This window comes from Schistocerca cancellata, unplaced genomic scaffold (assembly GCF_023864275.1).
Source record: "Schistocerca cancellata isolate TAMUIC-IGC-003103 unplaced genomic scaffold, iqSchCanc2.1 HiC_scaffold_1109, whole genome shotgun sequence".
NCBI classification, from domain to species: Eukaryota; Metazoa; Arthropoda; class Insecta; order Orthoptera; family Acrididae; genus Schistocerca; species Schistocerca cancellata.
The window spans coordinates 458,839-481,250 of NW_026047108.1; the positions used below are offsets into that span (position 1 = coordinate 458,839).

The 22,412-nt window shown below is 46.4% G+C and overlaps 32 non-coding genes across 32 annotated transcripts; all 32 read right to left on the reverse strand.

Annotated features, from left to right (window-relative positions):
- Positions 1–170: 170 nt before the first annotated feature.
- On the reverse strand, positions 171–243 carry Trnan-auu (transfer RNA asparagine (anticodon AUU)). Its single transcript has one exon. It is a non-coding gene; the product is annotated as a tRNA-Asn (tRNA).
- A 428-nt stretch (positions 244–671) lies between these two features.
- On the reverse strand, positions 672–744 carry Trnar-ucg (transfer RNA arginine (anticodon UCG)). The gene has a single exon. It is a non-coding gene; the product is annotated as a tRNA-Arg (tRNA).
- An 848-nt stretch (positions 745–1,592) lies between these two features.
- Trnak-cuu (transfer RNA lysine (anticodon CUU)) lies at positions 1,593–1,665 on the reverse strand. The gene has a single exon. It is a non-coding gene; the product is annotated as a tRNA-Lys (tRNA).
- A 440-nt stretch (positions 1,666–2,105) lies between these two features.
- Positions 2,106–2,178, reverse strand: Trnar-ucg (transfer RNA arginine (anticodon UCG)). Its single transcript has one exon. It is a non-coding gene; the product is annotated as a tRNA-Arg (tRNA).
- A 544-nt stretch (positions 2,179–2,722) lies between these two features.
- Trnat-agu (transfer RNA threonine (anticodon AGU)) lies at positions 2,723–2,794 on the reverse strand. Its single transcript has one exon. It is a non-coding gene; the product is annotated as a tRNA-Thr (tRNA).
- Positions 2,795–3,115: 321 nt separating this feature from the next.
- Positions 3,116–3,188, reverse strand: Trnak-cuu (transfer RNA lysine (anticodon CUU)). Its single transcript has one exon. It is a non-coding gene; the product is annotated as a tRNA-Lys (tRNA).
- A 440-nt stretch (positions 3,189–3,628) lies between these two features.
- Trnar-ucg (transfer RNA arginine (anticodon UCG)) lies at positions 3,629–3,701 on the reverse strand. The gene has a single exon. It is a non-coding gene; the product is annotated as a tRNA-Arg (tRNA).
- A 553-nt stretch (positions 3,702–4,254) lies between these two features.
- On the reverse strand, positions 4,255–4,326 carry Trnat-agu (transfer RNA threonine (anticodon AGU)). Its single transcript has one exon. It is a non-coding gene; the product is annotated as a tRNA-Thr (tRNA).
- A 45-nt stretch (positions 4,327–4,371) lies between these two features.
- Trnat-agu (transfer RNA threonine (anticodon AGU)) lies at positions 4,372–4,443 on the reverse strand. Its single transcript has one exon. It is a non-coding gene; the product is annotated as a tRNA-Thr (tRNA).
- Positions 4,444–4,764: 321 nt separating this feature from the next.
- On the reverse strand, positions 4,765–4,837 carry Trnak-cuu (transfer RNA lysine (anticodon CUU)). The gene has a single exon. It is a non-coding gene; the product is annotated as a tRNA-Lys (tRNA).
- A 440-nt stretch (positions 4,838–5,277) lies between these two features.
- Positions 5,278–5,350, reverse strand: Trnar-ucg (transfer RNA arginine (anticodon UCG)). The gene has a single exon. It is a non-coding gene; the product is annotated as a tRNA-Arg (tRNA).
- A 553-nt stretch (positions 5,351–5,903) lies between these two features.
- Trnat-agu (transfer RNA threonine (anticodon AGU)) lies at positions 5,904–5,975 on the reverse strand. Its single transcript has one exon. It is a non-coding gene; the product is annotated as a tRNA-Thr (tRNA).
- Positions 5,976–6,020: 45 nt separating this feature from the next.
- Positions 6,021–6,092, reverse strand: Trnat-agu (transfer RNA threonine (anticodon AGU)). The gene has a single exon. It is a non-coding gene; the product is annotated as a tRNA-Thr (tRNA).
- A 321-nt stretch (positions 6,093–6,413) lies between these two features.
- Trnak-cuu (transfer RNA lysine (anticodon CUU)) lies at positions 6,414–6,486 on the reverse strand. The gene has a single exon. It is a non-coding gene; the product is annotated as a tRNA-Lys (tRNA).
- A 440-nt stretch (positions 6,487–6,926) lies between these two features.
- On the reverse strand, positions 6,927–6,999 carry Trnar-ucg (transfer RNA arginine (anticodon UCG)). The gene has a single exon. It is a non-coding gene; the product is annotated as a tRNA-Arg (tRNA).
- Positions 7,000–7,552: 553 nt separating this feature from the next.
- Trnat-agu (transfer RNA threonine (anticodon AGU)) lies at positions 7,553–7,624 on the reverse strand. Its single transcript has one exon. It is a non-coding gene; the product is annotated as a tRNA-Thr (tRNA).
- Positions 7,625–7,669: 45 nt separating this feature from the next.
- Positions 7,670–7,741, reverse strand: Trnat-agu (transfer RNA threonine (anticodon AGU)). Its single transcript has one exon. It is a non-coding gene; the product is annotated as a tRNA-Thr (tRNA).
- Positions 7,742–8,062: 321 nt separating this feature from the next.
- On the reverse strand, positions 8,063–8,135 carry Trnak-cuu (transfer RNA lysine (anticodon CUU)). The gene has a single exon. It is a non-coding gene; the product is annotated as a tRNA-Lys (tRNA).
- Positions 8,136–8,575: 440 nt separating this feature from the next.
- On the reverse strand, positions 8,576–8,648 carry Trnar-ucg (transfer RNA arginine (anticodon UCG)). Its single transcript has one exon. It is a non-coding gene; the product is annotated as a tRNA-Arg (tRNA).
- Positions 8,649–9,200: 552 nt separating this feature from the next.
- On the reverse strand, positions 9,201–9,272 carry Trnat-agu (transfer RNA threonine (anticodon AGU)). Its single transcript has one exon. It is a non-coding gene; the product is annotated as a tRNA-Thr (tRNA).
- Positions 9,273–9,317: 45 nt separating this feature from the next.
- Trnat-agu (transfer RNA threonine (anticodon AGU)) lies at positions 9,318–9,389 on the reverse strand. The gene has a single exon. It is a non-coding gene; the product is annotated as a tRNA-Thr (tRNA).
- A 321-nt stretch (positions 9,390–9,710) lies between these two features.
- On the reverse strand, positions 9,711–9,783 carry Trnak-cuu (transfer RNA lysine (anticodon CUU)). The gene has a single exon. It is a non-coding gene; the product is annotated as a tRNA-Lys (tRNA).
- Positions 9,784–10,223: 440 nt separating this feature from the next.
- Trnar-ucg (transfer RNA arginine (anticodon UCG)) lies at positions 10,224–10,296 on the reverse strand. Its single transcript has one exon. It is a non-coding gene; the product is annotated as a tRNA-Arg (tRNA).
- Positions 10,297–10,849: 553 nt separating this feature from the next.
- On the reverse strand, positions 10,850–10,921 carry Trnat-agu (transfer RNA threonine (anticodon AGU)). The gene has a single exon. It is a non-coding gene; the product is annotated as a tRNA-Thr (tRNA).
- A 45-nt stretch (positions 10,922–10,966) lies between these two features.
- On the reverse strand, positions 10,967–11,038 carry Trnat-agu (transfer RNA threonine (anticodon AGU)). The gene has a single exon. It is a non-coding gene; the product is annotated as a tRNA-Thr (tRNA).
- A 321-nt stretch (positions 11,039–11,359) lies between these two features.
- Trnak-cuu (transfer RNA lysine (anticodon CUU)) lies at positions 11,360–11,432 on the reverse strand. The gene has a single exon. It is a non-coding gene; the product is annotated as a tRNA-Lys (tRNA).
- Positions 11,433–11,872: 440 nt separating this feature from the next.
- Positions 11,873–11,945, reverse strand: Trnar-ucg (transfer RNA arginine (anticodon UCG)). The gene has a single exon. It is a non-coding gene; the product is annotated as a tRNA-Arg (tRNA).
- Positions 11,946–12,488: 543 nt separating this feature from the next.
- Trnat-agu (transfer RNA threonine (anticodon AGU)) lies at positions 12,489–12,560 on the reverse strand. Its single transcript has one exon. It is a non-coding gene; the product is annotated as a tRNA-Thr (tRNA).
- A 321-nt stretch (positions 12,561–12,881) lies between these two features.
- Trnak-cuu (transfer RNA lysine (anticodon CUU)) lies at positions 12,882–12,954 on the reverse strand. Its single transcript has one exon. It is a non-coding gene; the product is annotated as a tRNA-Lys (tRNA).
- Positions 12,955–13,394: 440 nt separating this feature from the next.
- Positions 13,395–13,467, reverse strand: Trnar-ucg (transfer RNA arginine (anticodon UCG)). Its single transcript has one exon. It is a non-coding gene; the product is annotated as a tRNA-Arg (tRNA).
- A 543-nt stretch (positions 13,468–14,010) lies between these two features.
- Trnat-agu (transfer RNA threonine (anticodon AGU)) lies at positions 14,011–14,082 on the reverse strand. Its single transcript has one exon. It is a non-coding gene; the product is annotated as a tRNA-Thr (tRNA).
- Positions 14,083–14,127: 45 nt separating this feature from the next.
- On the reverse strand, positions 14,128–14,199 carry Trnat-agu (transfer RNA threonine (anticodon AGU)). The gene has a single exon. It is a non-coding gene; the product is annotated as a tRNA-Thr (tRNA).
- Between the last annotated feature and the right edge of the window lie 8,213 nt (positions 14,200–22,412).

The window sequence follows — 22,412 nt, forward strand, 5'->3', positions numbered from 1 at the left end:
ATTAAATTCCAAAACAACACATTTATTTCATTTCAGAGTTACTTTCAGCTTCAAATACCGTTCCTCTGATATTTATCCGAAGCTAGGCATCGTCGTAACCCATTACGTTCATCACGCAAGGCTCACGAGAGGGGCGCATGTTGGATCCGCGTACACACAAAAACTTTTGCCGCCCAGCGTGGGGCTCGAACCCACGACCCTGAGATTAATAGTCTCATGCTCTACCGACTGAGCTAGCCGGGCTGCACGCAACGCGTTACGAGCCATTCAATACTGATTTGACCTGCGACAAACTATTGAAGATTCTTTTGACTACAGTTTATTTCCTGCTGCCACAAATCAGCTACAATCCTATTGTCTCCGAAAGGCATCAAATCTGCTTGAAATGATACGTGGCTATCAGCACCATTATTCAACACACATGCTCGACTGTGCGCAGACGCCTGTGGCGTAGCCCTTGGGTCCTGAATCAGATGCAGCAATTGCAACAAAAACTCTCCTGAACGGCACTGTGCCGAAAATTTCGCTACAGATCACCCTTGTCTTGCTTGTGCTTCAGGTAGACGCCGGTTTTGCAGCCAGGAAGCGGACAGCAGCTACTTTCAACTAGTTTTGCAGTACTCAAACAACACAGTAAAACAGCATGCATCTTTTGCAGAACAGGAAAAACTCGACCGTGACAGGATTCGAACCTGCAATCTTCGGATCCGAAGTCCGACGCCTTATCCATTAGGCCACACGGTCACTGGCGCAATATACTTCCCCACACACACCTCATTTTCGCCATTTGTACACTTGGCAGAAAGAATTTCACATCTTTGACGCACTTCTCCATCTGAAATTTCAGTACTAAAAGAACGACGCTACTTCTTGCTGTGTCCCATCGCAAGTTACATTCAAGCCCTTATGACGCTGATCAAACAAGTGGTTGCAAATCAGCTTCAAACGCTTAGTGCCATCTCAGTCGCTTGCGGAAGGCACCTCACCCAATGTGATACAATGGCGAGTAGTCGCTATTACCAAAGCGGCGGCGGCGCCGACGACGACGACAATCGCGGGGGTCTTTATCAGGGGTAGAAAAAACATCACAAGAACTAAGTATTTCACGTCAGCATTCTCCGGAGACTGCCAAAAGCAGCAGTTTCTGGTGCCCACTTTAATAGCACCATTCACACTATTCATTTGCGAGAGCATTTCTTAAATACCGCACCCACTCATAATTTTTTTATCCTTGACCGCTTTTTTCGAAAGGGCCACTGAGCTAAGGAGGCGCCTCCTAGGGCGTTTTTCGGCTACTTTGTTCTGACAGACTAGTGAATCGGAGCCCTTCAGCTCGAAACGCACCGCATGAGCGACCATTATTTGCATTTAGTTAGCACAGCTGCTGCTTTCCCACACATCTCACACGATATCGATGTACAAATTAAATTCCAAAACAACACATTTATTTCATTTCAGAGTTACTTTCAGCTTCAAATACCGTTCCTCTGATATTTATCCGAAGCTAGGCATCGTCGTAACCCGTTACGTTCATCACGCAAGGCTCACGAGAGGGGCGCATGTTGGATCCGCGTACACACAAAAAGTTTTGCCGCCCAGCGTGGGGCTCGAACCCACGACCCTGAGATTAAGAGTCTCATGCTCTACCGACTGAGCTAGCCGGGCTGCACACAACGTCTTACGAGCCATACAATACTGATTTGACGTGCGACCATCTATTGAAGAATCTTTTGACTACAGCTTATTTCCTGCTCCCACAAATCAGCTACAATCCTATTCAATGAAAAATTGTCTCCGAAAGGCATCAAATCTGCTTGAAATGATACGTGGCTATCAGCACCATTATTCAACACACATGCTCGACTGTGCGCAGACGCCTGTGGCGTAGCCCTTGGGTCCTGAATCTGATGCAGCAATTGCAACAAAAACTCTCCTGAACGGCACTGTGCCGAAAATTTCGCTACAGATCACCCTTGTCTTGCTTGTGCTTCAGGTAGACGCCGGTTTTGCAGCCAGGAAGCGGACAGCAGCTACTTTCAACTAGTTTTGCAGTACTCAAACAACACAGTAAAACAGCATGCATCTTTTGCAGAACAGGAAAAACTCGACCGTGACAGGATTCGAACCTGCAATCTTCGGATCCGAAGTCCGACGCCTTATCCAATAGGCCACACGGTCACTGGCGCCATATACTTCCCCACACACACCTCATTTTCGCCATTTGTACACTTGGCAGAAAGAATTTCACATCTTTGACGCACTTCTCCAGCTGAAATTTCAGTACTAAAAGAACGACGCTACTTCTTGCTGTGTCCCATCGCAAGTTACATTCAAGCCCTTATGACGCTGATCAAACAAGAGGTTGCAAATCAGCTTCAATCGCTTAGTGCCATCTCAGTCGCTTGCGGAAGGCACCTCACCCAATGTGATACAATGGCGAGTTGTCGCTATTACCAAAGCGGCGGCGGCGCCGACGACGACGACGACAATCGCGGGGGTCTTTATCAGGGGTAGAAAATACATCACAAGAACTAAGTATTTCACGTCAGCATTCTCCGGAGACTGCCAAAAGCAGCAGTTTCTGGTGCCCACTTTAATAGCACCATTCACACTATTCATTTGCGAGAGCATTTCTTAAATACCGCACCCACTCATAATTTTTTTATCCTTGACCGCTTTTTTCGAAAGGGCCACGGTGGGAGGGGCTGTTACAAAATTAATTTGCCTCCTGTGAGGATCGAACTCACGACCTCTGGTTTACTAGACCAGCGCTCTGCCACTTAGCTAAGGAGGCGCCTCCTAGCGCGCTTTTCGGCTACTTTGTTCTTACAGACTAGTGAATCGGAGCCCTTCAGCTCGAAACGCACCGCATGAGCGACCATTATTTGCATTTAGTTAGCACAGCTGCTGCTTTCCTACACATCTCACACTATATCGATGTACAACTAAAATTCCAAAACAACACATTTATTTCATTTCAGAGTTACTTTCAGCTTCAAATACCGTTCCTCTGATATTTATCCGAAGCTAGGCATCGTCGTAACCCATTACGTTCATCACGCAAGGCTCACGAGAGGGGCTCATGTTGGATCCGCGTACACACAAAAACTTCTCCCGCCCAGCGTGGGGCTCGAACCCACGACCATGGGAGTAAGAGTCTCATGCTCTACCGACTGAGCTAGCCGGGCTGCAGGCAACGCGTTACGAGCCATACAATACTGATTTGACCTGCGACAAACTATTGAAGAATCTTTTGACTACAGCTTATTTCCTGCTGCCACAAATCAGCTACAATCCTATTCAATGAAAAATTGTCTCCGAAAGGCATCAAATCTGCTTGAAATGATACGTGGCTATCAGCACCATTATTCAACACACATGCTCGACTGTGCGCAGACGCCTGTGGCGTAGCCCTTGGGTCCTGAATCAGATGCAGCAATTGCAACAAAAACTCTCCTGAACGGCACTGTGCCGAAAATTTCGCTACAGATCACCCTTGTCTTGCTTGTGCTTCAGGTAGACGCCGGTTTTGCAGCCAGGAAGCGGACAGCAGCTACTTTCAACTAGTTTTGCAGTACTCAAACAACATAGTAAAACAGCATGCATCTTTTGCAGAACAGGAAAAACTCGACCGTGACAGGATTCGAACCTGCAATCTTCGGATCCGAAGTCCGACGCCTTATCCATTAGGCCACACGGTCACTGGCGCAATATACTTCCCCACACACACCTCATTTTCGCCATTTGTACACTTGGCAGAAAGAATTTCACATCTTTGACGCACTTCTCCATCTGAAATTTCAGTACTAAAAGAACGACGCTACTTCTTGCTGTGTCCCATCGCAAGTTACATTCAAGCCCTTATGACACTGATCAAACAAGAGGTTGCAAATCAGCTTCAATCGCTTAGTGCCATCTCAGTCGCTTGCGGAAGGCACCTCACCCAATGTGATACAATGGCGAGTTGTCGCTATTACCAAAGCGGCGGCGGCGCCGACGACGACGACGAAGACGACGACAATCGCGTGGGTCTTTATCAGGGGTAGAAAATACATCACAAGAACTAAGTATTTCACGTCAGCATTCGCCGGAGACTGCCAAAAGCAGCAGTTTCTGGTGCCCACTTTAATAGCACCATTCACACTATTCATTTGCGAGAGCATTTCTTAAATACCGCACCCACTCATAATTTTTTTATCCTTGACCGCTTTTTTCGAAAGGGCCACGGTGGGAGGGGCTGTTACAAAATTCATTTGCCTCCTGTGAGGATCGAACTCACGACCTCTGGTTTACTAGACCAGCGCTCTGCCACTGAGCTAAGGAGGCGCCTCCTAGCGCGCTTTTCGGGTACTTTGTTCTTACAGACTAGTTTGCCTCCTGTGAGGATCGAACTCACGACCTCAGGTTTACTAGACCAGCGCTCTGCCACTGAGCTAAGGAGGCGCCTCCTAGCGCGCTTTTCGGGTACTTTGTTCTTACAGACTACTGAATCGGAGCCCTTCAGCTCGAAACGCATTGCATGAGCGACCATTGTTTGCATTTAGTTAGCACAGCTGCTGCTTTCCTACACATCTCACACGATATCGATGTACAAATTAAATTCCAAAACAACACATTTATTTCATTTCAGAGTTACTTTCAGCTTCAAATACCGTTCCTCTGATATTTATCCGAAGCTAGGCATCGTCGTAACCCATTACGTTCATCACGCAAGGCTCACGAGAGGGGCGCATGTTGGATCCGCGTACACACAAAAAGTTTTGCCGCCCAGCGTGGGGCACGAACCCACGACCCTGAGATTAAGAGTCTCATGCTCTACCGACTGAGCTAGCCGGGCTGCACACAACGTCTTACGAGCCATACAATACTGATTTGACCTGCGACCATCTATTGAAGAATCTTTTGACTACAGCTTATTTCCTGCTGCCACAAATCAGCTACAATCCTATTCAATGAAAAATTGTCTCCGAAAGGCATCAAATCTGCTTGAAATGATACGTGGCTATCAGCACCATTTTTCAACACACATGCTCGACTGTGCGCAGACGCCTGTGGCGTAGCCCTTGGGTCCTGAATCAGATGCAGCAATTGCAACAAAAACTCTCCTGAACGGCACCTTGCCGAAAATTTCGCTACAGATCACCCTTGTCTTGCTTGTGCTTCAGGTAGACGCCGGTTTTGCAGCCAGGAAGCGGACAGCAGCTACTTTCAACTAGTTTTGCAGTACTCAAACAACATAGTAAAACAGCATGCATCTTTTGCAGAACAGGAAAAACTCGACCGTGACAGGATTCGAACCTGCAATCTTCGGATCCGAAGTCCGACGCCTTATCCATTAGGCCACACGGTCACTGGCGCAATATACTTCCCCACACACACCTCATTTTCGCCATTTGTACACTTGGCAGAAAGAATTTCACATCTTTGACGCACTTCTCCATCTGAAATTTCAGTACTAAAAGAACGACGCTACTTCTTGCTGTGTCCCATCGCAAGTTACATTCAAGCCCTTATGACACTGATCAAACAAGAGGTTGCAAATCAGCTTCAATCGCTTAGTGCCATCTCAGTCGCTTGCGGAAGGCACCTCACCCAATGTGATACAATGGCGAGTTGTCGCTATTACCAAAGCGGCGGCGGCGCCGACGACGACGACGAAGACGACGACAATCGCGTGGGTCTTTATCAGGGGTAGAAAATACATCACAAGAACTAAGTATTTCACGTCAGCATTCGCCGGAGACTGCCAAAAGCAGCAGTTTCTGGTGCCCACTTTAATAGCACCATTCACACTATTCATTTGCGAGAGCATTTCTTAAATACCGCACCCACTCATAATTTTTTTATCCTTGACCGCTTTTTTCGAAAGGGCCACGGTGGGAGGGGCTGTTACAAAATTCATTTGCCTCCTGTGAGGATCGAACTCACGACCTCTGGTTTACTAGACCAGCGCTCTGCCACTGAGCTAAGGAGGCGCCTTCTAGCGCGCTTTTCGGGTACTTTGTTCTTACAGACTAGTTTGCCTCCTGTGAGGATCGAACTCACGACCTCAGGTTTACTAGACCAGCGCTCTGCCACTGAGCTAAGGAGGCGCCTCCTAGCGCGCTTTTCGGGTACTTTATTCTTACAGACTACTGAATCGGAGCCCTTCAGCTCGAAACGCATTGCATGAGCGACCATTGTTTGCATTTAGTTAGCACAGCTGCTGCTTTCCTACACATCTCACACGATATCGATGTACAAATTAAATTCCAAAACAACACATTCATTTCATTTCAGAGTTACTTTCAGCTTCAAATACCGTTCCTCTGATATTTATCCGAAGCTAGGCATCGTCGTAACCCATTACGTTCATCACGCAAGGCTCACGAGAGGGGCGCATGTTGGATCCGCGTACACACAAAAAGTTTTGCCGCCCAGCGTGGGGCACGAACCCACGACCCTGAGATTAAGAGTCTCATGCTCTACCGACTGAGCTAGCCGGGCTGCACACAACGTCTTACGAGCCATACAATACTGATTTGACCTGCGACCATCTATTGAAGAATCTTTTGACTACAGCTTATTTCCTGCTGCCACAAATCAGCTACAATCCTATTCAATGAAAAATTGTCTCCGAAAGGCATCAAATCTGCTTGAAATGATACGTGGCTATCAGCACCATTTTTCAACACACATGCTCGACTGTGCGCAGACGCCTGTGGCGTAGCCCTTGGGTCCTGAATCAGATGCAGCAATTGCAACAAAAACTCTCCTGAACGGCACCTTGCCGAAAATTTCGCTACAGATCACCCTTGTCTTGCTTGTGCTTCAGGTAGACGCCGGTTTTGCAGCCAGGAAGCGGACAGCAGCTACTTTCAACTAGTTTTGCAGTACTCAAACAACATAGTAAAACAGCATGCATCTTTTGCAGAACAGGAAAAACTCGACCGTGACAGGATTCGAACCTGCAATCTTCGGATCCGAAGTCAGACGCCTTATCCATTAGGCCACACGGTCACTGGCGCAATATACTTCCCCACACACACCTCATTTTCGCCATTTGTACACTTGGCAGAAAGAATTTCACATCTTTCACGCACTTCTCCATCTGAAATTTCAGTACTAAAAGAACGACGCTACTTCTTGCTGTGTCCCATCGCAAGTTACATTCAAGCCCTTATGACACTGATCAAACAAGAGGTTGCAAATCAGCTTCAATCGCTTAGTGCCATCTCAGTCGCTTGCGGAAGGCACCTCACCCAATGTGATACAATGGCGAGTTGTCGCTATTACCAAAGCGGCGGCGGCGCCGACGACGACGACGAAGACGACGACAATCGCGTGGGTCTTTATCAGGGGTAGAAAATACATCACAAGAACTAAGTATTTCACGTCAGCATTCGCCGGAGACTGCCAAAAGCAGCAGTTTCTGGTGCCCACTTTAATAGCACCATTCACACTATTCATTTGCGAGAGCATTTCTTAAATACCGCACCCACTCATAATTTTTTTATCCTTGACCGCTTTTTTCGAAAGGGCCACGGTGGGAGGGGCTGTTACAAAATTCATTTGCCTCCTGTGAGGATCGAACTCACGACCTCTGGTTTACTAGACCAGCGCTCTGCCACTGAGCTAAGGAGGCGCCTCCTAGCGCGCTTTTCGGGTACTTTGTTCTTACAGACTAGTTTGCCTCCTGTGAGGATCGAACTCACGACCTCAGGTTTACTAGACCAGCGCTCTGCCACTGAGCTAAGGAGGCGCCTCCTAGCGCGCTTTTCGGGTACTTTATTCTTACAGACTACTGAATCGGAGCCCTTCAGCTCGAAACGCATTGCATGAGCGACCATTGTTTGCATTTAGTTAGCACAGCTGCTGCTTTCCTACACATCTCACACGATATCGATGTACAAATTAAATTCCAAAACAACACATTCATTTCATTTCAGAGTTACTTTCAGCTTCAAATACCGTTCCTCTGATATTTATCCGAAGCTAGGCATCGTCGTAACCCATTACGTTCATCACGCAAGGCTCACGAGAGGGGCGCATGTTGGATCCGCGTACACACAAAAAGTTTTGCCGCCCAGCGTGGGGCACGAACCCACGACCCTGAGATTAAGAGTCTCATGCTCTACCGACTGAGCTAGCCGGGCTGCACACAACGTCTTACGAGCCATACAATACTGATTTGACCTGCGACCATCTATTGAAGAATCTTTTGACTACAGCTTATTTCCTGCTGCCACAAATCAGCTACAATCCTATTCAATGAAAAATTGTCTCCGAAAGGCATCAAATCTGCTTGAAATGATACGTGGCTATCAGCACCATTTTTCAACACACATGCTCGACTGTGCGCAGACGCCTGTGGCGTAGCCCTTGGGTCCTGAATCAGATGCAGCAATTGCAACAAAAACTCTCCTGAACGGCACTGTGCCGAAAATTTCGCTACAGATCACCCTTGTCTTGCTTGTGCTTCAGGTAGACGCCGGTTTTGCAGCCAGGAAGCGGACAGCAGCTACTTTCAACTAGTTTTGCAGTACTCAAACAACATAGTAAAACAGCATGCATCTTTTGCAGAACAGGAAAAACTCGACCGTGACAGGATTCGAACCTGCAATCTTCGGATCCGAAGTCCGACGCCTTATCCATTAGGCCACACGGTCACTGGCGCAATATACTTCCCCACACACACCTCATTTTCGCCATTTGTACACTTGGCAGAAAGAATTTCACATCTTTGACGCACTTCTCCATCTGAAATTTCAGTACTAAAAGAACGACGCTACTTCTTGCTGTGTCCCATCGCAAGTTACATTCAAGCCCTTATGACACTGATCAAACAAGAGGTTGCAAATCAGCTTCAATCGCTTAGTGCCATCTCAGTCGCTTGCGGAAGGCACCTCACCCAATGTGATACAATGGCGAGTTGTCGCTATTACCAAAGCGGCGGCGGCGCCGACGACGACGACGAAGACGACGACAATCGCGTGGGTCTTTATCAGGGGTAGAAAATACATCACAAGAACTAAGTATTTCACGTCAGCATTCGCCGGAGACTGCCAAAGCAGCAGTTTCTGGTGCCCACTTTAATAGCACCATTCACACTATTCATTTGCGAGAGCATTTCTTAAATACCGCACCCACTCATAATTTTTTTATCCTTGACCGCTTTTTTCGAAAGGGCCACGGTGGGAGGGGCTGTTACAAAATTCATTTGCCTCCTGTGAGGATCGAACTCACGACCTCTGGTTTACTAGACCAGCGCTCTGCCACTGAGCTAAGGAGGCGCCTCCTAGCGCGCTTTTCGGGTACTTTGTTCTTACAGACTAGTTTGCCTCCTGTGAGGATCGAACTCACGACCTCAGGTTTACTAGACCAGCGCTCTGCCACTGAGCTAAGGAGGCGCCTCCTAGCGCGCTTTTCGGGTACTTTGTTCTTACAGACTACTGAATCGGAGCCCTTCAGCTCGAAACGCATTGCATGAGCGACCATTGTTTGCATTTAGTTAGCACAGCTGCTGCTTTCCTACACATCTCACACGATATCGATGTACAAATTAAATTCCAAAACAACACATTTATTTCATTTCAGAGTTACTTTCAGCTTCAAATACCGTTCCTCTGATATTTATCCGAAGCTAGGCATCGTCGTAACCCATTACGTTCATCACGCAAGGCTCACGAGAGGGGCGCATGTTGGATCCGCGTACACACAAAAAGTTTTGCCGCCCAGCGTGGGGCACGAACCCACGACCCTGAGATTAAGAGTCTCATGCTCTACCGACTGAGCTAGCCGGGCTGCACACAACGTCTTACGAGCCATACAATACTGATTTGACCTGCGACCATCTATTGAAGAATCTTTTGACTACAGCTTATTTCCTGCTGCCACAAATCAGCTACAATCCTATTCAATGAAAAATTGTCTCCGAAAGGCATCAAATCTGCTTGAAATGATACGTGGCTATCAGCACCATTTTTCAACACACATGCTCGACTGTGCGCAGACGCCTGTGGCGTAGCCCTTGGGTCCTGAATCAGATGCAGCAATTGCAACAAAAACTCTCCTGAACGGCACCTTGCCGAAAATTTCGCTACAGATCACCCTTGTCTTGCTTGTGCTTCAGGTAGACGCCGGTTTTGCAGCCAGGAAGCGGACAGCAGCTACTTTCAACTAGTTTTGCAGTACTCAAACAACATAGTAAAACAGCATGCATCTTTTGCAGAACAGGAAAAACTCGACCGTGACAGGATTCGAACCTGCAATCTTCGGATCCGAAGTCAGACGCCTTATCCATTAGGCCACACGGTCACTGGCGCAATATACTTCCCCACACACACCTCATTTTCGCCATTTGTACACTTGGCAGAAAGAATTTCACATCTTTCACGCACTTCTCCATCTGAAATTTCAGTACTAAAAGAACGACGCTACTTCTTGCTGTGTCCCATCGCAAGTTACATTCAAGCCCTTATGACACTGATCAAACAAGAGGTTGCAAATCAGCTTCAATCGCTTAGTGCCATCTCAGTCGCTTGCGGAAGGCACCTCACCCAATGTGATACAATGGCGAGTTGTCGCTATTACCAAAGCGGCGGCGGCGCCGACGACGACGACGAAGACGACGACAATCGCGTGGGTCTTTATCAGGGGTAGAAAATACATCACAAGAACTAAGTATTTCACGTCAGCATTCGCCGGAGACTGCCAAAAGCAGCAGTTTCTGGTGCCCACTTTAATAGCACCATTCACACTATTCATTTGCGAGAGCATTTCTTAAATACCGCACCCACTCATAATTTTTTTATCCTTGACCGCTTTTTTCGAAAGGGCCACGGTGGGAGGGGCTGTTACAAAATTCATTTGCCTCCTGTGAGGATCGAACTCACGACCTCTGGTTTACTAGACCAGCGCTCTGCCACTGAGCTAAGGAGGCGCCTCCTAGCGCGCTTTTCGGGTACTTTGTTCTTACAGACTAGTTTGCCTCCTGTGAGGATCGAACTCACGACCTCAGGTTTACTAGACCAGCGCTCTGCCACTGAGCTAAGGAGGCGCCTCCTAGCGCGCTTTTCGGGTACTTTATTCTTACAGACTACTGAATCGGAGCCCTTCAGCTCGAAACGCATTGCATGAGCGACCATTGTTTGCATTTAGTTAGCACAGCTGCTGCTTTCCTACACATCTCACACGATATCGATGTACAAATTAAATTCCAAAACAACACATTCATTTCATTTCAGAGTTACTTTCAGCTTCAAATACCGTTCCTCTGATATTTATCCGAAGCTAGGCATCGTCGTAACCCATTACGTTCATCACGCAAGGCTCACGAGAGGGGCGCATGTTGGATCCGCGTACACACAAAAAGTTTTGCCGCCCAGCGTGGGGCACGAACCCACGACCCTGAGATTAAGAGTCTCATGCTCTACCGACTGAGCTAGCCGGGCTGCACACAACGTCTTACGAGCCATACAATACTGATTTGACCTGCGACCATCTATTGAAGAATCTTTTGACTACAGCTTATTTCCTGCTGCCACAAATCAGCTACAATCCTATTCAATGAAAAATTGTCTCCGAAAGGCATCAAATCTGCTTGAAATGATACGTGGCTATCAGCACCATTTTTCAACACACATGCTCGACTGTGCGCAGACGCCTGTGGCGTAGCCCTTGGGTCCTGAATCAGATGCAGCAATTGCAACAAAAACTCTCCTGAACGGCACCTTGCCGAAAATTTCGCTACAGATCACCCTTGTCTTGCTTGTGCTTCAGGTAGACGCCGGTTTTGCAGCCAGGAAGCGGACAGCAGCTACTTTCAACTAGTTTTGCAGTACTCAAACAACATAGTAAAACAGCATGCATCTTTTGCAGAACAGGAAAAACTCGACCGTGACAGGATTCGAACCTGCAATCTTCGGATCCGAAGTCAGACGCCTTATCCATTAGGCCACACGGTCACTGGCGCAATATACTTCCCCACACACACCTCATTTTCGCCATTTGTACACTTGGCAGAAAGAATTTCACATCTTTGACGCACTTCTCCATCTGAAATTTCAGTACTAAAAGAACGACGCTACTTCTTGCTGTGTCCCATCGCAAGTTACATTCAAGCCCTTATGACGCTGATCAAACAAGAGGTTGCAAATCAGCTTCAATCGCTTAGTGCCATCTCAGTCGCTTGCGGAAGGCACCTCACCCAATGTGATACAATGGCGAGTTGTCGCTATTACCAAAGCGGCGGCGGCGCCGCCGACGACGACGACAATCGCGGGGGTCTTTATCAGGGGTAGAAAATACATCACAAGAACTAAGTATTTCACGTCAGCATTCTCCGGAGACTGCCAAAAGCAGCAGTTTCTGGTGCCCACTTTAATAGCACCATTCACACTATTCATTTGCGAGAGCATTTCTTAAATACCGCACCCACTCATAACTTTTTATCCTTGACCGCTTTTTTCGAAAGGGCCACGGTGGGAGGGGCTGTTACAAAATTAATTTGCCTCCTGTGAGGATCGAACTGATGACCTCTGGTTTACTAGACCAGCGCTCTGCCACTGAGCTAAGGAGGCGCCTCCTAGCGCGCTTTTCGGGTACTTTGTTCTTACAGAGTAGTGAATCGGAGCCCTTCAGCTCGAAACGCACCGCATGAGCGACCATTATTTGCATTTAGTTAGCACAGCTGCTGCTTTCCTACACATCTCACACGATATCGATGTACAAATTAAATTCCAAAACAACACATTTATTTCATTTCAGAGTTACTTTCAGCTTCAAATACCGTTCCTCTGATATTTATCCGAAGCTAGGCATCGTCGTAACCCGTTACGTTCATCACGCAAGGCTCACGAGAGGGGCGCATGTTGGATCCGCGTACACACAAAAACTTTTGCCGCCCAGCGTGGGGCTCGAACCCACGACCCTGAGATTAAGAGTCTCATGCTCTACCGACTGAGCTAGCCGGGCTGCACACAACGCCTTACGAGCCATACAATACTGATTTGACCTGCGACCATCTATTGAAGAATCTTTTGACTACAGCTTATTTCCTGCTGCCACAAATCAGCTACAATCCTATTCAATGAAAAATTGTCTCCGAAAGGCATCAAATCTGCTTGAAATGACACGTGGCTATCAGCACCATTATTCAACACACATGCTCGACTGTGCGCAGACGCCTGTGGCGTTGCCTTTGGGTCCTGAATCAGATGCAGCAATTGCAACAAAAACTCTCCTGAACGGCACTGTGCCGAAAATTTCGCTACAGATCACCCTTGTCTTGCTTGTGCTTCAGGTAGACGCCGGTTTTGCAGCCAGGAAGCGGACAGCAGCTACTTTCAACTAGTTTTGCAGTACTCAAACAACACAGTAAAACAGCATGCATCTTTTGCAGAACAGGAAGAACTCGACCGTGACAGGATTCGAACCTGCAATCTTCGGATCCGAAGTCCGACGCCTTATCCATTAGGCCACACGGTCACTGGCGCAAATACTTCCCCACACACACCTCATTTTCGCCATTTGTACACTTGGCAGAAAGAATTTCACATCTTTGACGCACTTCTCCATCTGAAATTTCAGTACTAAAAGAACGACGCTACTTCTTGCTGTGTCCCATCGCAAGTTACATTCAAGCCCTTATGACGCTGATCAAACAAGAGGTTGCAAATCAGCTTCAATCGCTTAGTGCCATCTCAGTCGCTTGCGGAAGGCACCTCACCCAATGTGATACAATGGCGAGTTGTCGCTATTACCAAAGCGGCGGCGGCGCCGCCGACGACGACGACAATCGCGGGGGTCTTTATCAGGGGTAGAAAATACATCACAAGAACTAAGTATTTCACGTCAGCATTCTCCGGAGACTGCCAAAAGCAGCAGTTTCTGGTGCCCACTTTAATAGCACCATTCACACTATTCATTTGCGAGAGCATTTCTTAAATACCGCACCAACTCATAACTTTTTTATCCTTGACCGCTTTTTTCGAAAGGGCCACGGTGGGAGGGTCTGTTACAAAATTCATTTGCCTCCTGTGAGGATCGAACTCACGACCTCTGGTTTACTAGACCAGCGCTCTGCCACTGAGCTAAGGAGGCGCCTCCTAGCGCGCTTTTCGGGTACTTTGTTCTTACAGACTACTTTGCCTCCTGTGAGGATCGAACTCACGACCTCTGGTTTACTAGACCAGTGCTCTGCCACTGAGCTAAGGAGGCGCCTCCTAGCGCGCTTTTCGGCTACTTTGTTCTTACAGACTAGTGAATCGGAGCCCTTCAGCTCGAAACGCACCGCATGAGCGACCATTATTTGCATTTAGTTAGCACAGCTGCTGCTTTCCTACACATCTCACACGATATCGATGTACAAATTAAATTCCAAAACAACACATTTATTTCATTTCAGAGTTACTTTCAGCTTCAAATACCGTTCCTCTGATATTTATCCGAAGCTAGGCATCGTCGTAACCCGTTACGTTCATCACGCAAGGCTCACGAGAGGGGCGCATGTTGGATCCGCGTATACACAAAAACTTTTGCCGCCCAGCGCGGGGCTCGAACCCACGACCCTGAGATTAAGAGTGTCATGCTCTACCGACTTTTTTTTTTATTTTATGTTTTTTTTATATAAAGTAAACGAAAATGATGCATTGAACACGAAAAAGAACCAGTTCCGTTAACGTGGCAAGTGTTCATTTTGCCATTTTTAATTTTTTTTATTGAATTGTGCTTTTTTTTGTTTTTTTTTTATTTTAAATAATGAAAGAAGGAAATGAAATTGAAGAACCTTTTCGAGAATAGCATGGCTGACATTCTAAATGCAGCTGCTATTGGTGATACTGCCGTATGCATAGCTGTTTCGGGGTTCTGATGAGGCCTTCACGGCTACCGAAGCGGCCACGGGGCACACGAAGTCCCCACCGTACTTCACCCTCACCAGCAGTCCCCTACTTTAGCTCGTTTCGTCCTAGGATGATTTTACCGTGACATCTTAACCTATTCCCTGTTTGTGAAACAGGATTCGTAACATATTTCCAAAATTCTTCTTATGATCTTGTTGCTTGTGTAATTTATAGTATTCGCCACAGAGATATGTCCGGTAGTCCGTGATATTATCGTCACCTTTCGAGTTGACAACGTAACTCACGTAGTTCCCAAGAAGCCATAATATGGCATTATTTTTCGGTGCAGGAAAAAATACCTTGTCCGGGAAGAAAATAAGATTCAAATTGAGCTCCCTCCCATCGCTGCGGGTCAGGAAGGCGATCTGCTGCTTGACCTCTTGCCATATATCTTTATACCCCCTGCAGACAAAGCGGTGATCCAACGTGTCAGTTGCGTTACATTTCGGTCAAGTGTTTGTGTCACTGAGACCTATAGAATGAAGTTTTTCATTAGTACTTATGACGCTATTCACCACTCTGTACCATGCCAGCTGAACTTCCGTAGATAGTAACTTGTTGTTGATATTGGTCCATATAGTGTTCCAGGCTCTGTTCGGGTTCTTGGCCTGTGTCTTATTGTAATTGGCCGCCGTTCGTAAACTGTTAATGATATAGCGACAGTTTCTCTTGCGTTTATCCCGTACTATGCAGCGCATGTAGCTTAATTCAAAGTAGAAGAATCGAATATGTTTTAATTTATAATTAATCTGACTTATATCTATAGGCGGTTGGAAGCTTTGTGGTTTCAAAAAGTTGAATAATTGAGCTGTTAGGCCGTCTGGATGACTTTCAATAACTTGCAAAGACCGCTTAAGAAATAAGGCAGTAGATCTTTTGTGGACATCTGTGAGGCCAAGGCCTTCCTCTTCCGGTGGTAAGGTCAACGCGTCCACAGCAACTCGAAAGATATTCCCGTGCCAAATGTAGCTACAAACGGTCGACATTATCGCTTTAGCTATTCCTTTAGGTATTGGCAAAATCTGGCCGACGTAAGTTGCCCTGGATAAAACCGCTAAGTTTATCAATTTAATTTTTTGCTTGATGTTGACGTCCCTCATATGATTTAAAATGAGCGTGCCACGGATCTTATCGAGGACAGTTCTCCAGTTAGATGCGATTATCCGAAGAGGGCAGCTGTAGAGAGTAACTCCCAGGGCTGTATGCCGGTCCACACTCTTAGCCCAAGTGATGGTGACGTCAGATAGTCCGTGCAGATTTAGAAAAACACTCTTCGTGTCATTTATTCTCGCACCCGAGGCCGTGCAGTACAACTGCAAGTTTTCTGTTAACCGTGCTATGTCTGCGGCGCTGCGAATTATCACTCCTACGTCATCTGCGAAAGCATTCGTCACTTGTTTCATGCCTGACACTAGCAAGCCCTCTAAGACGTCATCTAACCTCCTTAAAAGTGGTTCCAAGGCAACTACATATAACATCATCGACAAGGGACTCCCCTGAGGGACTCCACTGGCTACGGGAATATCTTTAGTGCGATGACCATTAATAGTTACTTTCGTTGATAAACCATTTAAGATGTTGGCTAAAACGTTCACATTACCATCATAAAACCCCATGTAGGTCATGGTTTTCAGAAGATATTCGTGATTGACCCTGTCAAATGCCTTGCTAAAGTCGATAAAAGCCAGACCACCATTTGCTGTTGTATTTGCAAAAATGGAAGCTATGTCCCTGTACGCACTTACAGTTGTAAAGATACTGCGCCCTGGAAGACAAGTCTGATGACGACCGATGATCTTTCCTAAAATCGGTTGCAGTCTCTCTTTAAGAACCCTAGCTACTATTTTGTAGTCAGAATTCAAGAGGCTTATGGGCCGTGTCTTTGTAATATCCTTTAAACCTGTGGTCCTGCCCTTTGGAATTAACACTGTTATGCTCTGTTTGAAGGCCACTGGGACATCCTCCCCACGAAGAATTTCGTTTATCATGTCCGTGAATTCATTGCCTATAATGTGCCAGTACGTTCGGTAAAACTCCAGTGGCAGCCCATCTGGACCTGGTGACTTCTTGGAAGGTGAGCACCTAATTACGTCAAAAACGTCATCCTTGGTGAGGGCAGCATAGAAGTTGCGGTTGTCCTCTTCCGTTATAGTGTTCTCTAGGCCTGTTGATGATAAGAGGTCTCGTACAGCATTGTCATCTATCTGATTGACACTATATAGGGAATTGTAAAAACGATACGCCTCGTCGATCATGTCTTTCTGGGTGGTGAGGACTCTCTGTTCTTCGGTTCTGAGAGACCCTATAAAATTTCGTCGCCTTTGTTTGGCGTGTTGTATGAGGTGATATATTGAGGCATTTTCGTCTGCCACAATACTGTGTGAGTGCGATCTGATTTTTAATCCTTCTAGCTGTGATCTCTTAATATTGAGGAGCGCTGCCTTTGTTTTGTTGATCTGTATGAGAATGTCCTGGGACAGTGGCTCCTCGTAAAGATCACGTAAGCAGGCGTAGTGGAACTCTGTTGTGTGTCTTATCCACCTCATCCTCTCCTTGCTAAACGCCATCAGAGTCGCCCTTAATTTTTTCTTCGCCACAGCGGTCCACCATTCAACGGTGGACCGATGTTTGTGACGCACTCGTAAGGCGGCCCGCCAAGTCTCTTGTATTTCTGCAGCTAAGGCGTTCTCCAATAGCACGCTTATATTCAGTTTCCAAAAGGGCCTGCCCCAGTAAGCTGACTGTTTGCTTAAACGTATGCTGCACTTGACGCCTAGGTGGTCGGAAATAAAGGTAGGTATTACTTCAACGCCAACAACATCATGTTCTAAAGTAGATGATACATAAAATCGGTCGATCCTACTTTGGGACCTGCTACTAAAGTAAGTAAATTTGACCAATGTAGGAAATTTCAGTTCCCAAGCATCTGTCCATTTCATGTGCGACACTAAATACTGTAGCTCCTTGGACTTATTAAAATTTGGCCGTTGGTCCTTGTCATTAAGTACGCAATTCCAGTCACCTCCAAGCAGAACCTTAGCAGGGTTGTCCTGAAGTAGAATTAAGATATCACTTTTGTAAAACGTGGCCCTTTCTTCTCGTGCATTATTGCCTGATGGTGCATAAACATTTATAATAGCTGTATTATGGATGTTACACCGAATGCCCCTCCCAGAGTCTAATTTACAAATGTCTGTCATTTCGATGCCCTCTCTGGCAAGAATAGCCGTCCCACAACTATGTTCGGCAGCTACATTTAAAATAGCATTGAATCCTGGGATATGAAGGTCTCGAATCAGCACTTCCTGTAAAAGGGCAATATCGGTGTCCGACTGATAGATAAAATCTTGAAGTGCGGCTACTTTAGTTGCATTTTGAATTTTGTTAATATTTAATGTGGTCACATTATAGGTTTGGAGCATGGTCCAGATAGTTCAGGTAAGTTTATTGACTGCGCAACTTTTTCATATGGAATCTATCCGTCATCATCAGTCCCTCGTTTAATCTCAAGGCGATCTTAACAACTCTATTAATAAAAAAGGTCTTCTGCCTGACTTGTGTCATCATCCTTGTTATCTACACCCTGATCTGCGCCATCGTCCGCCCAATTGACTGGTGCTGCTGGTGCGTGTTGACCTGGCAATGAACCAACTTCTGGAGCTTATGTTCGTGAGCGCAATTTGCGATGGGTGGTGGTCACCCCCCGGGTCTTCTTGCCTTGCCGGTCTGTCTGGGTGCCCAGTAGTCCCTACTGGCTCCAGATCTTCTGCCTTCTGATCCTTGTGCTGTAGATGTTTCAGCTTTTCCCTGAGAGCTGGGGCCAAAGTCTCTGCCGCTTGGTGTGCCAACCGACGCTTTTTTGACTTCTTCCTCCTCCGCAGGGATCCCGTAGGAGACAAGTCAGGCGAATGTTCTGGTGGTTCGGTGGAAGAAGACAGTGGTGAGAGCGGTTCGGTCGTTGTCTCAGAGTTCCTCGTGTGAATTTCTCGAAGAACCTCAGCTGGGGGTTCCTTCACTTCCGCATTTGTCGGGCGGGGTTCCGGAGGTTGTCCTCCTTGCATTTCCGTGTGGTGTACGGCTCGGTTACGGACACCAGCGACGCCATCACTCGACATCCTTTCAGCTCGTTCGCCCTGTGCGTCGGGCGGGAGGTCGAGTAATTTGGCGACTTCCGTCGGTGACTTGGTAGATTCTTGGGACACTTCGTGTCTCTGCGAGTCCGAAGATGGCTGTTCAGTACCTAGTTCTTCGCATGACGGTATCCTCTCCCGCAGTTCCGTTTGTCTGTCGTCCGGACCACTTATCGCAGATGTATCGTCGCAAGAGGGCCGAACAGCAGCTGCTCGGTCGTCCACAGAGGCGATCAACTCTGGGGCTGTTGTGGCGGCCGCAGGCGCTGCGAGTCGTTCAACGTGCTCAACTGTTGTCGTTTCTGCAGATTTGGGGCCGTACGTGGCAGCCGCATACGTTAACGGAAGGCTGACAGCAGCGCCAGGAACTGCAGCCTCCCCGCTCGGTAGCTGGGGGACACGCCGTTTACTACATTCACTGCGTATGTGCTCTGGTGAGTTACACAAAGCACATGTCTTGGGTTGACCGTCGTAGATAACTATGGCGCGGTGTCCGCATACATTTATATATGACGGTATGTGCCTTTGAAGATCTATCTTTACTTGACGCACTCCGTTCAGGACGGGAAACATATGTGGCTCCGACCATTTTTCTGCAACGTTCGAAAGAACACGGCCATACGGTCGAAAGGATTTTATTAATGTCCTCTGCAGAAACCTCAAACGGCAACTCAAAGACCCTAACGGTACGTATGCCTAAACCGGCGTGTGAGACAGAAACATCACTCACTGTACCGTCGGAATGTTTAAACTTCAGTACTCCGCCACACTTATCCATGATAGAGACACACAAATCTGGGTTAGTCAGTTTGACAAAAGCCGCGTTGGAAACGAACGATAAATGCACACCTATTATGTCATTGCCAGTAATCTTAACAGCATCGAGTAACCACTGCTTTACTTCATATGCCTTAGGCCTCAAGAAATTTCGGTCGAAAGTAAATTTAATCGTGTCTTTCCTCATTACAGTAATCGCGTTCATTTTATCTTGAAATCAGTAAACATAGCCTGACTCACAAAGGTAACGAAGTGACTAACCTCGTGACAGCAAACAGCCGGTGTTTACGTCAAGACGCCAAGCCAGCCGCCACACGTCCGTCCCGCACCGCGGCTGCGACTCGAATGCGCCAGACTGAGCTAGCCGGGCTGCACACAACGCCTTACGAGCCATACAATACTGATTTGACCTGCGACCATCTATTGAAGATTCTTTTGACTACAACTTATTTCCTGCTGCCACAAATCAGCTACAATCCTATTCAATGAAAAATTGTCTCCGAAAGGCATCAAATCTGAATGAAATGATACGTGGCTATCATCACCATTATTCAACACACATGCTCGACTGTGCGCAGACGCCTGTGGCGTAGCCCTTGGGTCCTGAATCAGATGCAGCAATTGCAACAAAAACTCTCCTGAACGGCACTGTGCCGAAAATTTCGCTACAGATCACCCTTGTCTTGCTTGTGCTTCAGGTAGACGCCGGTTTTGCAGCCAGGAAGCGGACAGCAGCTACTTTCAACTAGTTTTGCAGTATTCAAACAACATAGTAAAACAGCATGCATCTTTTGCAGAACAGGAAAAACTCGACCGTGACAGGATTCGAACCTGCAATCTTCGGATCCGAAGTCCGACGCCTTATCCATTTTTTTTTTTTTTTTATCTCCTGCACCCAAAGCACGAATCATACCCCTTTTTTTTTTTTTTTCTCCAACGCCTTAACCACTTTTTTTTTGTTTATTTATTTTTCAACTGCTTCTTGTTGTATATATTTTGCTTATATGGTTGTTAAAGGAGAATAGAAGCTTAGCAGCATGAGGCAGGTGGAGGCAAAACGGGCAGGGGTCTGAGACTTGAGGCCTGGCCGTGATGTCTCCCCCCAGTCCTGTTGCTGAGTTGCTTCATTTTAATAAGGCACTATTTCCATAGCCTTTTTGTCTTCTTGATAGGTACAATAATAATGATAATGAAAGAAAAAAAAAGGTCCTCTTCCATTAAAATAAATTAGACTTCCATGTTAGTAATAAAATGGTGAAAAAAAAATCTTATTAGTACCTTGCGATGCTGATGTTTTTTTTCTTAATTTTGTTTTTTTTATTTTATTTTAATTTATTGTTGTTTTTTTGTTTTTTTTTCCTAGTTTTTAGAAACAAGCGTCCATTCGCTTAAAGAAATGATTGGTGTTTATCTCAGTTGCGTGTCAACCGATGCCCAGTCGCTCAAATACTATTTTTAGCATATTGCCGTAGTTCTTCTTGTGATCTTTATATTTCAAGGCTCTATAAAAAGCAAACTTCATGTTCACGTAAAACTCAATGGAATTGTCAGTTCCCAGGCTATTAATTACGTAATTCACATAGTGTCCCATTAACCAGTGGACGGAGTTGTTTTTAGCTGCGGGAAAATAGCGAATCTGAGGCCTGAGGAATGTCACAGGGGGAAAATTTTCTACCGAAGATCTCGTAAGAAATGCAAGTTGTTCTCTAATCCAATTACAGATTTGTAGATTCCCACCGCACGTTAATCGGTGCACTAACGTATCGATCAGTTTGCATTTGAGACATAGATTCGTTTCGCTAATGCCGATTGCATGTAGCCTTTCATTAGTGCTGATGGTCCCATTCACTGTTTTATACCACGTTGATGTGACGTCGGGTGGAAGACCACGCATATGAATATTTTCCCATATGGCGGCCCAATCAAAATGTGGGTATTGGCTTTCTAATTTGTTTCTCCCCTCCATTTTCTTTCGGTGACACAGAATATCGCGGGCCGTGATCCGTCGTGAGTTGATTATGGCACTGCCAAGATAGCTTAGTTCCACAAAATATACTCGGACGTGCTGGAGCCGGTTATTTATTTTTTGCACATTCACCGGTGGCTGTAGACTTGCAGGCCTGACAACTTCAAATAATTTAGTTGTGATGCTGTCAGCGTGATCGCTAAGGATAGTGGCGGTCCTTTTTATAAAAAGTGCAGACGCCTTATTTCTGATGTCAACTAAACCTAAACCTCCATTCCTGGTATCTAAGGTCGCTGTTGATGCATTTACTCGGAATATTTCACCTCTCCACAGATAACTGGCAATGGTGGACATTATCTGTTTTCCAATCATTTTTGGTAACGGAAAGATCTGCGCTGTAAAGTAACCTTTGGAGAGGAGGCAGTTGTTAATGAAAAGTATCCTCTGAACCAGGTTCATATTACGGGGGAGGTTTTCTCTTGTTGTTCCAAGAATTTGTCCTGACGTATTTCTCCAATTGATAGCTGCCATTTTCAATGGACAAGGCGTCAGCGTTATTCCCAGAGCTTTGCACTGGGTGACTTTTGTGGCCCAGGTTAATGTGGTGTGTTGAAAGGCCCGTAGGTTTAGAAGTTTGCTTTTGTTGGCGTTGACACT